A 13,947-nucleotide genomic window follows, 5' to 3' on the forward strand; every position below is an offset into this window, starting at 1 on the left:
CTACAAGCCATCAGGGAAAATCAACAGATGGCTGCTGGCTGCTGAGTTTTTCCTAGATGATATGAGAGAAACTTGGGTATCAAAATTCATGGTAGGATGGTTTACTGTAGACATGTCATAGAAAGACTTCCTCTTCACCAACAAAATGGCAGAAAGCTGTAGAGATAAAGTCTGGAAACCACAAACAGAAGTGGAGGTGGAAATAGTAGCAACCTAGACAGGGGTCCTCAAGCTTTTTTATGCCATGGACCCTTATCATTGACTGAGGAGTCTGTGGACCCCATGTTGGGAACCCCTGACCTAGGGACATCTTCCCGGTGATGCAGTAAGATGTAAGAGCAATAGAATTAAAGGAAACAGGGGTTGGTTTCCCTAGAGGAAAGGGCTAACCTGATAGAGGTATATAAAATGCTTAGATGCATAAACAGGATAAATTGTCAGAACCATTTGCCCCATGTTAGGGGTATCTGAAGAAACTATAGGATGAAGGAGAAGTAGGTAGTGAGAAAGAGAAATCTGAGGGTAACGTCATGTAGGCTTACTGTTAGCTACTGCCTGAGCAGCTGCTTCATTGGTGGTCAGGAATGCAGGTAAGTTCATGCAAGCTTGCCTGTCCATGCCTGCACCCACCCCCTCCACGGCCATGTCTGGGTCCTGCAAGAACATAAGAAAAGTACCTGCAAATATTGCAGAGCTTAACTTGTTGAACAAACAGTACATGAGAACTTTAGATGTGAGTGTCTGGCTTAAACTGGTACTAAGTGCTTAAGGGTACGATAGGTAGGTAGTCTACAGGATGTAGGACTTTGAGCAGCATCTCAATTCAGTGATACCTAAAGATATATAACCTAAACTTGACTCATGCAAATCACTGGATTTTTTACAGTTCTGTAGATGCCTTTGAAATAACCCATCGTGGTTGCATTTGCAAAACACACCTGGGTAGCTTTGCTCCCTTAAAGGTGGACCATGTCTCTTTAACTCTTTTGTTCTTTCTTCACCTTGAACATCTACCACAGCTGCACAAATTTCTTAGAGCTCTCCTTCCACATTCTTGCTTGTCTCCTGGGTTAGACTGTGTTCCAGAAAGAGCTCCCAGCACATGGCACAGCCACAATGTACATCACTTTCAGGAGGTGCTAGCTCTTAAACAGGAGACGTTGCACTGCTTGCATGCAGCATCATGCAGACAAGAAGGTCTTTATGTTGCCTACACTGGGACACTGGGCAAGGATTAATCATGCTTCACTATCCCCACGTCAATTTCAGGGACTATTAACTTTAATTCCTTAATGCCCAGTGCATACTAAACTCTAGCATGATTTTGTGGTATAGCTTCAGAAATGCCATAATTACTAAACCAGATCTTGTTGCCATGAATTTGCTGCTTGAATCCCTTCCCTTGTTTAGGCATGGTTGAATTTGTCTGTACAAATGCCGAAACCCCTACCCTCTTGGCTTTAGCATCTTACACAGTAACCTGAGTGATGACACATCCCTTATTGGCATTTGATCTAATCCTACATTAAAATGCTAAGATAGCAAAGTCATGCCTAAACTTTGCCTGCTGTCAAGCCAGCAAGGAACTTTAACTGTTTCCAAGTTATCTCCAGCATTCAAATACTATTAGTCCAAAGCTTTTAAAAAGAAGAGTATTAAAACTTCTTGTAAAAAATTAAAACTAGCTAGGTAGTTAAATTAAAATATTTATAAAAATAAAAAAATACTTCCGTACTTTTCTTCCATGCAACCTTACAAACACATTAAAATAAATGAGCTAGTGAATCCTTCACTATATGTAACTTCACACAGGACACGGCACCCTTTTTTTTGTCGGAGATGTTCAGGATTTCTTCGAATATATAATGACAGGGCTTTTGGCTTACTGAGGTCGTAATCGCTGAGGCGACTTGGAGCCGATGATGAGATGATGACATTTTTAAAGTCATCGCCTCGCAAATGCACCAAGCAGCAGGGACACGGCAATGGGAGACGGATATTAGCGGGTTTGCAGCTTAGTGAAAATCAAAAAGAGAATCTGATTGAGAAGGTGAGCTTGAGGAGTGAAGAGGAAGAGATCAGATCTGAACTTCAACAAAAAGATATTGAGCTCAGCTTTAATTGCGTTGACTCATGAAAAGTGAAATTCTTTACTCGCAATACAGTGATCGTTGGGGGTCCCAGATGTTTGTTGAAGAGGGCGGGGGTTTGAACTAATTCCAAACATGGCACTTCGACGATCAAATGACGGTGTGGGCATCTCGTAAACAACCACAAAAAGACAAGCCACACAAATGTATCCTGAGCTTTTAGCAAGTCTTCCCATGCAGGGAAATGCACACATTTACTCCAATCCTCATGAACCTACATCCGCCGATGCCTTTCAACAAAAAACGTAGCTGCGTGCATCTTTTGATAGGATTTGCCATTTTTGACGGGAAACATTAAAAACATGTATTTTATTACGGGTTAGCTTTGCCCGCTGGAACTCTCGAGGTGTTAAAACAAAAACAGGTCTGAAATCTTGAGGATTCGGCGGAATCGGGGGCCGGACACTATCCCGGTCACAGTCCGCCCATTTCCGATGCACCGATGCAACAGACTCAAGCCACCAGAAACCGGTTCCTGCTTGAAACTGCCTAGTGTGCATACACTACCCGTGCTCGTTTGCCGGTCAGTAAGCACGGGCGCTTTGTACAGAACCATAGAACAAGCAGCGAGAAACACGGATCAGCGGTAGCTTCTTTAAAGCAGGCGATGCTTACCTTGCGAGGTGCCTCAAACGTGAATCAGCATTCGTTGCTGAGGGAGCTCTGGGGCGAGGTGAGAGACAGCAATTATTGTAAGCAGTCCCTTTTAATAATTAGCTCCCGGTCGCTGCACAAATTCAATCAACTGTCAAACTGCAGTCCGGAGCGAATGAACCAATGACAGCCCAGGCCTGCAGTGACTGACAAACAACCCACTGTCACTTTCGTGTTCTTACTGACAAAGCTCTGACGCTAGCCCTTGCTCTTTCTCCAAGCTGTTCCAAACACCACATTATCTCGAGCACGTCTTTTTTTTTGCTTCACCGTCCTTTCGTAAAGTTCTACGTTGCCGTCAGTTATACACATACATCAATTCGAGAAAGTAACACACGCAAAATGCTGAAGGAACTCAGCAGGTCAGGCGGCATCTATTGAGGGGAATAAACAGTAGATGTTTCAGGCCGAGACCCTTCATCAGGACTTCGGGTTTCGGCCCGAATCGCGGACTGCTTATTCTCCTCCGGAGATGCCGTCTGACCTACTGAGATCCCCCTGCATTTTGTATATGCCGCACTGGATTTCCAGCATCTGCAGATTCTTTTGTGTTTATAATTCAAGATGCAGCTTTAAATAACAGGAAGACAGAGGGGCAGATGGCACAATCACTATAAATGTTAATATATCAAAGCGTCTCAAATCAGTGAATCTTTCCGTTCTGAACATACCAATGTGAGATAAGAACGGGCTACTCGGCCCTTCAAACCCACACATCATAAAACTGTGATTGACCTGATCTTAATCTCAGCACCCAGTTCTCCCTTATCTGCAGTAAACTTTCACCTATTTTTTGGCTTAAAAGTTTACAACCTCTCCTAAAATGTGTTCAGCAACTCAGCTTTGACCTCCCTTTCCAGAGAAGAAATCCAAAGACCCACATGAAAGAAAATCACCTCATTTGTCTTAGGAGGCCTCATATTGTCAAACAGTGGGTCCTTATTCTACCCACCCTATCCTTCACGATCTCTGAGGCTTTTAACACTTCTTATTTTGTACAGAGGACCATCATATTCATAGGCTGACAGAGCATTGTCAAGATATATAGATAAACAGGTGGTCAGGGTATTGGGTATATCCATAATGCAACAAACACTGAATTGTCAATTAACAACACTGAAACCTGTTCATTCAATTTTCTTGTGAGCCAATCATTCTCAGCATGCATGAACAGCATTAAATAATTTTATATTGCTGTTAATTTTTTTATAAGATAATGTGTAAGAAATTTTGTTATGCAGGTTGGTAAACTGGAGATCGCCAAGGTTCAAGGATTTCTGAACTTATTGAATTTATCTCATTGCCACATGGTTATTTCTGTTACTTATTTGAAACAAAAACTGCAACTTTCCACCATAGATTATACACAGTTCACATCACTGAGTGGCCATACAGACTTTGCACTGCCAATGGTGTGCAAAGTCAAACATTTGGTAAGAGTGGGAATTGGGAGTGAAGGGGGAGAACAGCCCTAGTTTTGCCTCCCATGCTATTAGCTATTCACTGAAACTTGAAGTAGGTATTCAATGGATACTGGTTGATGTGGACATTTCATCAGTACATTTTGGCCCAAATAAGCAGCTGCCTCAATTAGCTGAAGTTTATAAAGTATAAAAAAGACAAACTATTGTTTTAACTGAGTAACAATCTATATATTTAAATGAAATGCAAAACAAATGACAAAACTATCAATACCTCACCAGTACTACAAAATTGTGTATTAATTTATCATAGTTATCAACAGATCATCTGCGGTGTTCTTTTAATTGACTGTAAATGAACAAAATCAGTGCAGTTAATGGATTGGCATCATCCAATGCTTTAGATGATTGCATCCTCCAAATCTTCATTTTCAATGCAACAATGAAGATCATTGCTGATATCTTCAATATTCTTAAGTAGTGAAATCCTTTCATTTGCACTTCTGGCCATTTCTGTCGTCTCTAAGACTGAATGCTTGAAATGGCAGTGAGCAACATTGCCTTACTGCTTATTTCCTGCCAACTATCAGTAATAAAAATCACTGCTTTTTGAATACAAACATGTGCAGATTGACGCCTTTTAAAACTGATTGCTCTAATGTAGTGTCTAATGGCCACACAAGTGCATGACAGACACTAGTTAGAAACTGTTTAGCAATAGTCTTCTGCCCCAATTAAGCAGCATTGTGTCCCAAATATACAGCTGCTCTGATTAATTGATGCCCAAATTAGTAGGAAGCCACTGTATTTTAAAACCACAAGATAATTAATTTTTTAAATAACTTAAAAAACAACATATAAAATAGATTAAAAAGGTTAATATGCTCTCTGGCCACTTTATTAGGTATCCTCTGTAGCCTCTGAGAGTATGTTTGTGGTCTTCTGCTGCTTTAGTCCATCCACTTCAAGGTTCAATGCTTGTGTGCTCAGAGATGCTGTCTGCACACCGGTGTTGTAACACATGGTTGTTTGAATTTCTGTCACTTTCCTGAGAGCTTGAACCAGTCTGGCCTTTCTCCTCTGAACCCCTCTCATTAACAAGGCATTTTTGCCCAGAGAACTGCCACTCACTGGATGTTTTTTTTTGTGTTTTTCCATCATTCTGTGTAAACTCTAGAGACCACTGTCTGTGAAGATTTCAGGAGATCAGCAGTTTCTTAAATACTCAAACCACCCTGTCTGGCACCAACAGTTGTTCCACAGTCAAAGTCACTTAGATGAAATTTCTCCTGCATTCTGGTGTTTGTTCAGAACAACATCTGAAGCTCTTGGCTAGGTCTGCATGTTTTTAAGCACTGAGTTACTGCCACATGATTGGCTGAATATATACTTCCATTAACGAGCCAGTGTCCAGGTGTACCTAATAAAGTGGCCACTGAATGTATGTAAGAAGAAGTTGCGTCTCTGCGCTAAAGTTGTAGGAGGTTCTGCTCAGGAGTCTGATGTGATAAAACATATTGTAGGTAGACATCTACATCTTAGATATTTATAGCTCAGAGTCATTGAACTGGATCACAAATAGTTGACACAGTGACTCACAAAGAAGAGAAAGGAGGATCTGAACAATTTGGCTTTGATCATACCTCAGAGAAGGTGCAGGATCTGAACAGGTTCACATGTAACTCGTTGCTAGAGGGAACGGAGAATTCAGCTGAGGTGGACAATGAGGACCCATGACAGAGATCCAAATCAACTTATACAATGTACTTGCTTTCTGACATTGAGATTAAAAGCTCTGGGGAGAAAAGCAGAGTAAAAACACAAAATGCTGGCAGAACTCAGCAAGGAAGACAGCATCTATGGGAGGAGGTAGTGACAACTTTTCGGGCCGAAACCCTTCATCAGGAGTGAAGTAACATGGGATGGTCGAGGGGGGATAAGAATTGGGGGGAGGGATAAAGTAGAGAGCTAGGAAGTGATAGGCTGGAGGGAAATGGGCTAGGGGGAAGGTGGAGAATTATGCGAAATAAAAGAGAAAGAAAGGTAGGGCTGGGAGGAGATTATAGTGAAGGGGAGAAAAGAGAAAGAAAACCAGACTAAAATAATAGATAGGGATGGGGGTAAGGGGGGGTAAGGGTATCAACGGAGGTCTGTGAGTTGAATGTTCATGCCAGCAGGTAGGAGGCTACCTAGGCAGGAGATAAGGTATTGCTCCATTGACCTGCGTGTGGCCTCATCTTGACGGTAGAGGAGGCCATGGACAGACATATCGGAGTGGGAGTGGTCTGTGGAATTGAAGTGTGTGGCCACAGGGAGATCCCGCCACTGCTGAAGGACTGAGCGCCGGTGTTCAGCAAAACGGTCTCCCAGTCTGCGGCGAGTCTCCCCAATGTATAAATGGCCACATTGGGAGCACCAAATACAGTATATCGCCCCAGCTGACTCGCAGGTGAAGTGGTGCCTCACCTGAAAGGACTGTCTGGGCCTAGGATGGTGGTGAGGGAAGAAGTGTGGGGGCAGGTGTAGCACTTCTTCTGTTTGCAGGGATGAGTGCCTGGAGAGAGGTCGGTGGGAGGGGATGGGGGGGATGAATGGACAAGGGATTCGCGTAGGGAGCGATCCCTGTGGAAAGCCGATAGTGGGGGGGAGGTGAAGATGTGGCTGGTGATGGGATCACGTAGGAGGTGGCGGAAGTTATGGAGGATTATACGTTGGATCTGTAGGCTGGTAGGGTGATAGGTGAGGACCAAGGGGACTCTATCCTTGGTGGGCTGGCGGGGGGACGGGGTGAGGGCAGAGGTGCGTGAAATATGGGAGACGCGATGGAGGTCAGAGTTGATAGTCGACGAAGGGAAGCCCCTTTCTTTAAAAAAGGAAGACATCTCCTTCGTCCTAGAATGAAAGGCCTCATCCTGAGAGCAGATGCGGCGGAGGCGGAGGAACTGAGAGAAAGGGATAGCATTTTTGCAGGAGACAGGGTGGGAGGAGGAATAGTCTAGGTAGCTGTGGGAGTTAGTAGGTTTGTAGTAGATGTCGGTGGATAGGCTGTCTCCAGAGGTAGAAACAGAAAGATATAGAAAGGGGAGGGAGGTGTCAGAAATAGACCAGGTGAATTTGAGGGCGGGGTGAAAGTTGGAGGCGAAGTTAATGAAGTCGACGAGCTCAGCATGTGTGCAGGAAACAGCGCCGATGCAGTCGTCGATATAACGTAAGAAAAGAGGAGGACAGATACCGCGTAGGCTTGGAACATAGATTGCTCCACATGGCCGACAAAAAGGCAGGCATAGCTAGGACCCATGCGGGTGCCCATGGCTACACCTTTAGTTTGGAGGAAGTGGGAGGAGCCAAAGGAGAAATTGTTAAGGGTGAGGACTAATTCCGCGAGGCAGAGAAGAGTGGTGGTAGAAGGTGACTGGCTGGGTCTGGAATCCAGGAAGAAACTGAGAGCTTGGAGACCTTCCTGGTGGGGGATAGAGGTATATAGGGACTGGACATCTATGGTGAAAATGAGGCGGTGGGGGCCAGGGAACTTGAAGTTTTTGAAGAGATGTAAAGCATGGGAAGTATCACAGACATAAGTGGGAAGGGATTGAACAAGACGTCGGTGGATAGGCCGTCTCCAGAGATAGAAACAGAAAGATCTAGAAGACATCAGTAGATAGGCTGTCTCCAGAGATAGAAACAGAAAGATTGAGAAAATTATTTATACATTGGGGAGACCCGCTGCAGACTGGGAGACCATTTTGCTGAACACCGGCGCTCAGTCCTCCAGCAGTGGCAGGATCTCCCTGTGGCCATACACTTCAATTCCACAGACCACTCCCACTCTGACATGTCTGTCCATGGCCTCCTCTACCGTCAAGATGAGGCCACACGCAGGTCAATGGAGCAATACCTTATCTCCCACCTAGGTAGCCTCCTACCTGCCGGCATGAACATTCAACTCACAGACCTCCGTTGATACCCCTGCCCCCCCTTACTCCCATCCCTATCTATTATTTTAGTCTGGTTTTCTTTCTCTTTTCTCCCCTTCACTATAATCTCCCCCCAGCCCTACCTTTCTTTCTCTTTTATTTCGCATAATTCTCCACCTTCCCCCAGCCCATTTCCCTCCAGCCTATCACTTCCTAGCTCTCTACTTTATCCCTCCCCCCACTTCTTATCCCCCCTCGACCATCCCATGTTACTTCACTCCTGATGAAGGGTTTCGGCCCGAAACGTCGTCACTACCTCCTCCCATAGATGCTGTCTTCCCTGCTGAGTTCTGCCAGCATTTTGTGTTTTTATTTATTTCCAGCATCTGCAGATTCACTCGTGTTGCCTTAGAAAAGCAGAGTAAGTGTTTTAAAATGGAAATAAGTTAGAAATCAAACATTTTTAACTTGCAAGGTATGAGGGGGTGTGGAGAAAATCATAGGAACGTCTATCGCACACTTGGAGACCAAAAAAGAATATTTGGCACACTCAGTTGTGTTGCCAGGTGAGCGGAGGTGTGAATGTTTGTTAAATCACAGGAGGAGGAGATGTAAATGAAAAGAGATTAATTAAAACAGAGAAGTGTAAAGAAAAAGAGAAAAAAATACTACAACTGTGAAATACCCACTGTAGATTCAAAACATTACAGATGATAGAAATCTTAGCTAGAAGCAGCAAATATTTGAAATACTCAGCATATCATACACCACCTGAGCTGCGAGAAACAGAGTTAGTGTTTCTGGCTGATGACCTATCATCAGTACTGGCCCATTCTGCAGCTGAAAAAGCTGGTTACCTCAAATTAATTAACAGTCTTAATCTTGAGGACTTTATTGTGCCAATATGGAGGATAAAATTGTTTCTTGATATTAAATGACGATTCATCATAAGTATAGAGTTGGCTTGCCCACAAAAGGCAGAGAGCAATAGTCGATGGAGTGTATTCTGCCTGGAGGTCAGTGACCAGTGATGTTCCATGGGGGATCTGTTCTGGAATCCTGCGCTTAGTGATTTTTATAAATGACATGGATGAGGAAGTGGGAGGGTGGGTGACACAAAGGTTGGTGGAGTTGTGGATATTGTGGAAGATTGTCATAGTTTGCAAAGGGACATGTATTGGATGCAGAGCTGGGCTGAGAAGTGGCAGATGGAGTTCAGCCTGGAAAAGTGTGAAGGGCAAACACGAGGAAATCTGCAGATGTTGGAAATTCAAGCAACACACACAAAATGCTGGTGGAACGCAGCAGGTCAGGCAGCATCTATAGGGAGAAGCGCTGTCAACGTTTTGGGCTGAGACCCTTTGTTAGGACTTCATTTGGGAAGGTTGATTTTAAAGGCAGAATACAGGGTTAATATCTGAGATTTTGGCGGTTTGGAGGAACAGAGGGATCTTGGGGTCCACGTCCACAGATCCCTCAAATGGTGCCTCACAAGCTGATAGGGTTGTTAAGAAGGTGTTTGGTGTGCTGGCCTTTGTTAGTCAGGTGATTGAGTTCAGGAGTGGATGATAACGTTGCAGCTGTATAAAACCTGGGTTAGACTACACTTGAAGGGTTGTATTCAGTTCTGGCCACCTCATTTGAGGAAAGATGTGGAAGCATTAGAGAAGGTGGAGTGGAGATTTTCCAGGATGCTGCCTGGACTAGAGAGCGTGCTTTATGAGGATAGGTTGAGTGAGCTAGGCCTCTTTGGTGCAAAGGAGGATGATAAGTGACTTGAAAGAGGTGTACAAGATGATAAGTGCAAATATTGAGTGGATAACAGAGACATTTTCCCAGAGCGGAAATGGCAAATACCAGAAAGACGATCTCGCGATGTTAGACTGCATACTGTCTTTGTGCACCGATTCCTCTCTGACACAGTCAGCAGCACGATCTGCACCGTCGAACTCTTGCAGTTTCTCCACCAACCAGCAACTTGCTGATGGGGTAGACTTGCAGTACTTTAAATTCTTAATGTCCAGCAGGGTCTTGTGATTGTAAAATCATCATCATCATCATTGTATGTCATGTTGTATGACGTGGGCAATCATGATCTTTGACCATGATTGTTCTTGGCAAGTTTTTCTACAGAATTGGTTTGCCATTGCCTTCTTCTGGACAGTATCTTTACAAGACGACTGATCCCAGCCATTATCAATACTCTTCTGAGACTGTCCGCCTGGCGTCAGTGGTCGCATAACCAGGAATTCTGGTATGCACAAGATGTTCATACAACCATCCACTGCTGGCTCCCATGGTTTCATGTGACTTTAAACGCAAGGCTAAGTATGTGCTACACCTTGCCCAAGGGTGACCTGCAGGCTACTGGAGGAAAAGAGCGCCTTACATCCCCTTTAGTAGAGACATTTCTTGAGCCCACCATTCAAAATCATAAAAAATAATATTAAAAAGTACAATAACACCTTTGGTTGGCTCCATAGAAGCTGCTGTGATTGAACGTGCCGCCATCTTACAGGTAAGGCAAGTATTGTATCGACTTATAAGTAACAAGAGATAATTTAGTTACATTTTAAAAGTGTGTAAACATTTATCTAATGGTGATCATAATGCTATCAAATTCCATGCAATGTTTGAAGGGGAAGAATACAAAACAGGTTCAGTTAATGTTGAAAGAAACACTGTCCACAGAAAGCCAAACCAATTCATTAAGCAATCAGTGCAGTATGTTCACAGAGGATTTAACATGGGCAGAACCAGTTTTTATCTTGAAGAGGCAAAAGCCAAAGATAGCTAAAGAACCAAAAGACTGTCAAATTAGCAGAAATACTAGGCCAGGCAATAATACTGAGAACAACAGAGGGCAAAAAAACAGCCAGCAGGATTTACAGTCCAAAAAAGGAACATGAAAAGAAAAGTGCAAGTAATAACCACATCAACATCTTTTAAAATAAATAAATTAGGAACAAGAAGGTGACTCAAGCAATTGGCTATTTGAAAATTGGTAATAATGAACTTGCATTTTAAAATAATGAAACAAGCATGTTGAATAATTACATTGCACCAGTGTTCAGAGTGGTGGAAGAGGATGGCATGTAGGTCTTCCGAAATGATGAAGACTTAAAATGATTAACTGCAAGAATATACAGGAGAAAATATTGATACCAAAGAATGTGAAATCTCTAAAATTGTTAAAGAAAGCAGATGAGAGCAACACACAAACTCTCAATATAAGTTTACAAACTTACGAAGTTTCTGTGATTAAACTGATTGGAAAACTATGCATGTCACACTACTTTTCATGAAGAGAAAGAGAAATTAGGGAATTATTGGAAAGAGTACTTATTGACATTACAGGTCTGGGATTCTTTGCCAGAAATAAACGTCCCAGATGTGAGCAGTTAGATGCAGGTGAGGTTTTCCTTAGAATTATTGTTTTAGAAGAGCTGAGTCAGTTAGGGCAGTGGTACGCTCTTGCTTGATGCTCTGGGAGATCAAGGAGACTGCCCAGTGTATCTGATGAATTCTCCTGTAGGAAGTGCACCCAGCTGTAGCTCCTGTCTGTAAGGATACAGACAGTAGATTCAGTGGCTGTCAATGAGACAACTAGATGGTGTGTTGCCTCCCAGGTGCCAGAGATAAGGCTGGTTCAGAGAGGCTGCAGAACCTTCTTGAGGGGGAGCGTAAGCAACCAGAGGTTGTGGTGCACATTGGCGCTAATTACATAGCTAAAAAGAGGGAAGACGTCCTGTATAGTGAGCATAGGGAGTTAAGAAAGAGCCTTTAAAGCAGGATCTTGAAACTAGTAACTACTGGCCTACTCTTGGTACCATATGCTAATCAGGGCAGGAATAGAAAGATAGAACAGATCAATGTATGGCTGAGGACCTGGTGTAGGGGGCAGGATGTCAGGTTCTTGGATCATTAGATTTCTTTTAGGGCGGGGATATTTATACAAGAGGGATGTGGTGCACCTTAAGTTTAGGGGAGCAAATATCCTGACTGGAAGGTTTAAAATAGTTTGGCGGGGAGGAGGGGGAGGATGGGTATCAGAACATTAAGTCAGAAAGTGGAGCGGTTTAGAGGAAGGTAGACATTGTGACCAGTAAGAATAGACAGGAGCAAGGTAATAGGCACAATGAAATGGATGGGCTGATTTGTTTGTATTTTAATCCTAGGAAAGTTTTGGGCAAGGGTGATGAACTTAGAGCATGGATCAGAATATGGAATTATGATGTTGTGGCTACATTGGAAACTTGATTCAGCAAGGAACCGGCATGCATGCTTAATGTGGCATGTCTTTTAATGATTTAGGAAATATACAGAAGGAGATTAAAGGGTGTTTGGGGGAGTCAAGGACAATATCACATCCACACTCAGAGTGGACACAATGGAAGGCTCATCCACTGGGTCTCAATGGGTTAAACTCAAAAATAAGAAATGTATAATCACTCTAAACTACACAACCCCATATATCCCCTGGGACATGAGGAACAGATATACAGACAGATTAGTGAAAGGTGTAAAAACAACATGGCTGTAGTAGTGGGTGACTTTAACTTCCCTAATATAGACTGCGACTCCTAGGTGTAAGGGGTTTAGATGGGGCAGAATTTGTTTGGTGCATCCATAAGGATTTCTTGAATCAATATTCTAATAAGAGGAGGGGCCATACTGGACCTGGTGCTGGGTAATGAGCCTGGACAGGTGATGACCTTTCAGAGGGAGAGCAATGAGGGAACAATGATTGGAACTCCTTAAATTTTAACATAGCTATAGGAAAGTTAAGTATAAAGCTGGTGGATGAGTATTAAATTGGAGCAGGGAAAATTGAGAGACCATTAGGCAAGAACTAGGGAGAGTTATTGGAAATGGCTATTTTTGGGCAAGTCCACTCTGACATGTGGAGGGTGTTTAAAGACCATCTGCACAGAGGAAAAGATCGGTATGTTCCAGTAAGAAGAATGGCAAGGTTAAGGGACCTTGGATGTCGACAGAAGTGGTGGATTTAGTCCAGAAGGAAAAGGAAGCATATTTAAGTTTTAGGAAGTTAAACTCAAGCAGAGCTCTTGAGGTTTACAAAAAAGCCAGAAATGAATTGAACAAAGGAAGAGCCAGAAACTCCTTGACAAGTAGTATTAAAGAGAATTCTTCCACTCTCCTGCTATCAGGTTCCTTCTTCTCCAGTCCTTTGCCTTTTGCAATGATCATCTCCCAGCTTCTTACTTCATTCTCCTCTCCCCCACCCACCTGGTTTCACCTATCACTTTCATGCTTGTCCTCCTCCCTCTTCCCCCACCTTTTTATTTTGGCTTCTTCCCCTTTCCTTTCCTGTCCTGATAAAAGGTCTACAACCGAAAGGTGGACTGGTTATTCATTTCCATAGATGTTGCCTAACCTACTGAGTTCCTCCAGCATTTTGTGCATGTTGCTCTGGATTTCCAACTACAACAGAATCTCTTGTGTTAAAGAGAATTTTAATGCATTCTTTACACACATCAAGAGCAAGAATATAATTAGGAAGCAAATAAGACCACTCAAATATAAAGGAGGAAACATGTACTTGGAGGTGGAAGATGTGGGTGATGACTAATGAGTATTTTACATCCAAGACGAAGGACATGGAGGACAGGGAGATCAGCGTGGAGTGTGTTAATATGCTAGATCTTTTTTGAGACAGTGAAAGAGCTGCTGTTAGGTCTCTAAGAGAACATTAGCGTAGTTAAGTCCGCAAAGCCTAATTGAATGTATCCCAGCTTGTAGAGGGAGACGAGATCAGATTCCTGGGGCCGTGATTCAATTTCATTG

At 43.2% G+C, this 13,947-nt stretch overlaps 1 protein-coding gene across 1 annotated transcript in view; it reads right to left on the reverse strand.

Annotated features, from left to right (window-relative positions):
• Positions 1-2,923, reverse strand: part of abat (4-aminobutyrate aminotransferase) — a 181,179-nt gene extending 178,256 nt beyond the window's left edge. Inside the window, exon 1 of the mRNA XM_073060574.1 lies at positions 2,766-2,923. The gene's annotated coding sequence lies outside the window, so the exon portion shown is untranslated. The remainder of the gene's footprint in view (positions 1-2,765) is intronic.
• Positions 2,924-13,947: the final 11,024 nt, after the last annotated feature.

The sequence above is a fragment of the Hemitrygon akajei genome, chromosome 11 (assembly GCF_048418815.1).
Source record: "Hemitrygon akajei chromosome 11, sHemAka1.3, whole genome shotgun sequence".
In the NCBI taxonomy this organism is placed as follows: domain Eukaryota; kingdom Metazoa; phylum Chordata; class Chondrichthyes; order Myliobatiformes; family Dasyatidae; genus Hemitrygon; species Hemitrygon akajei.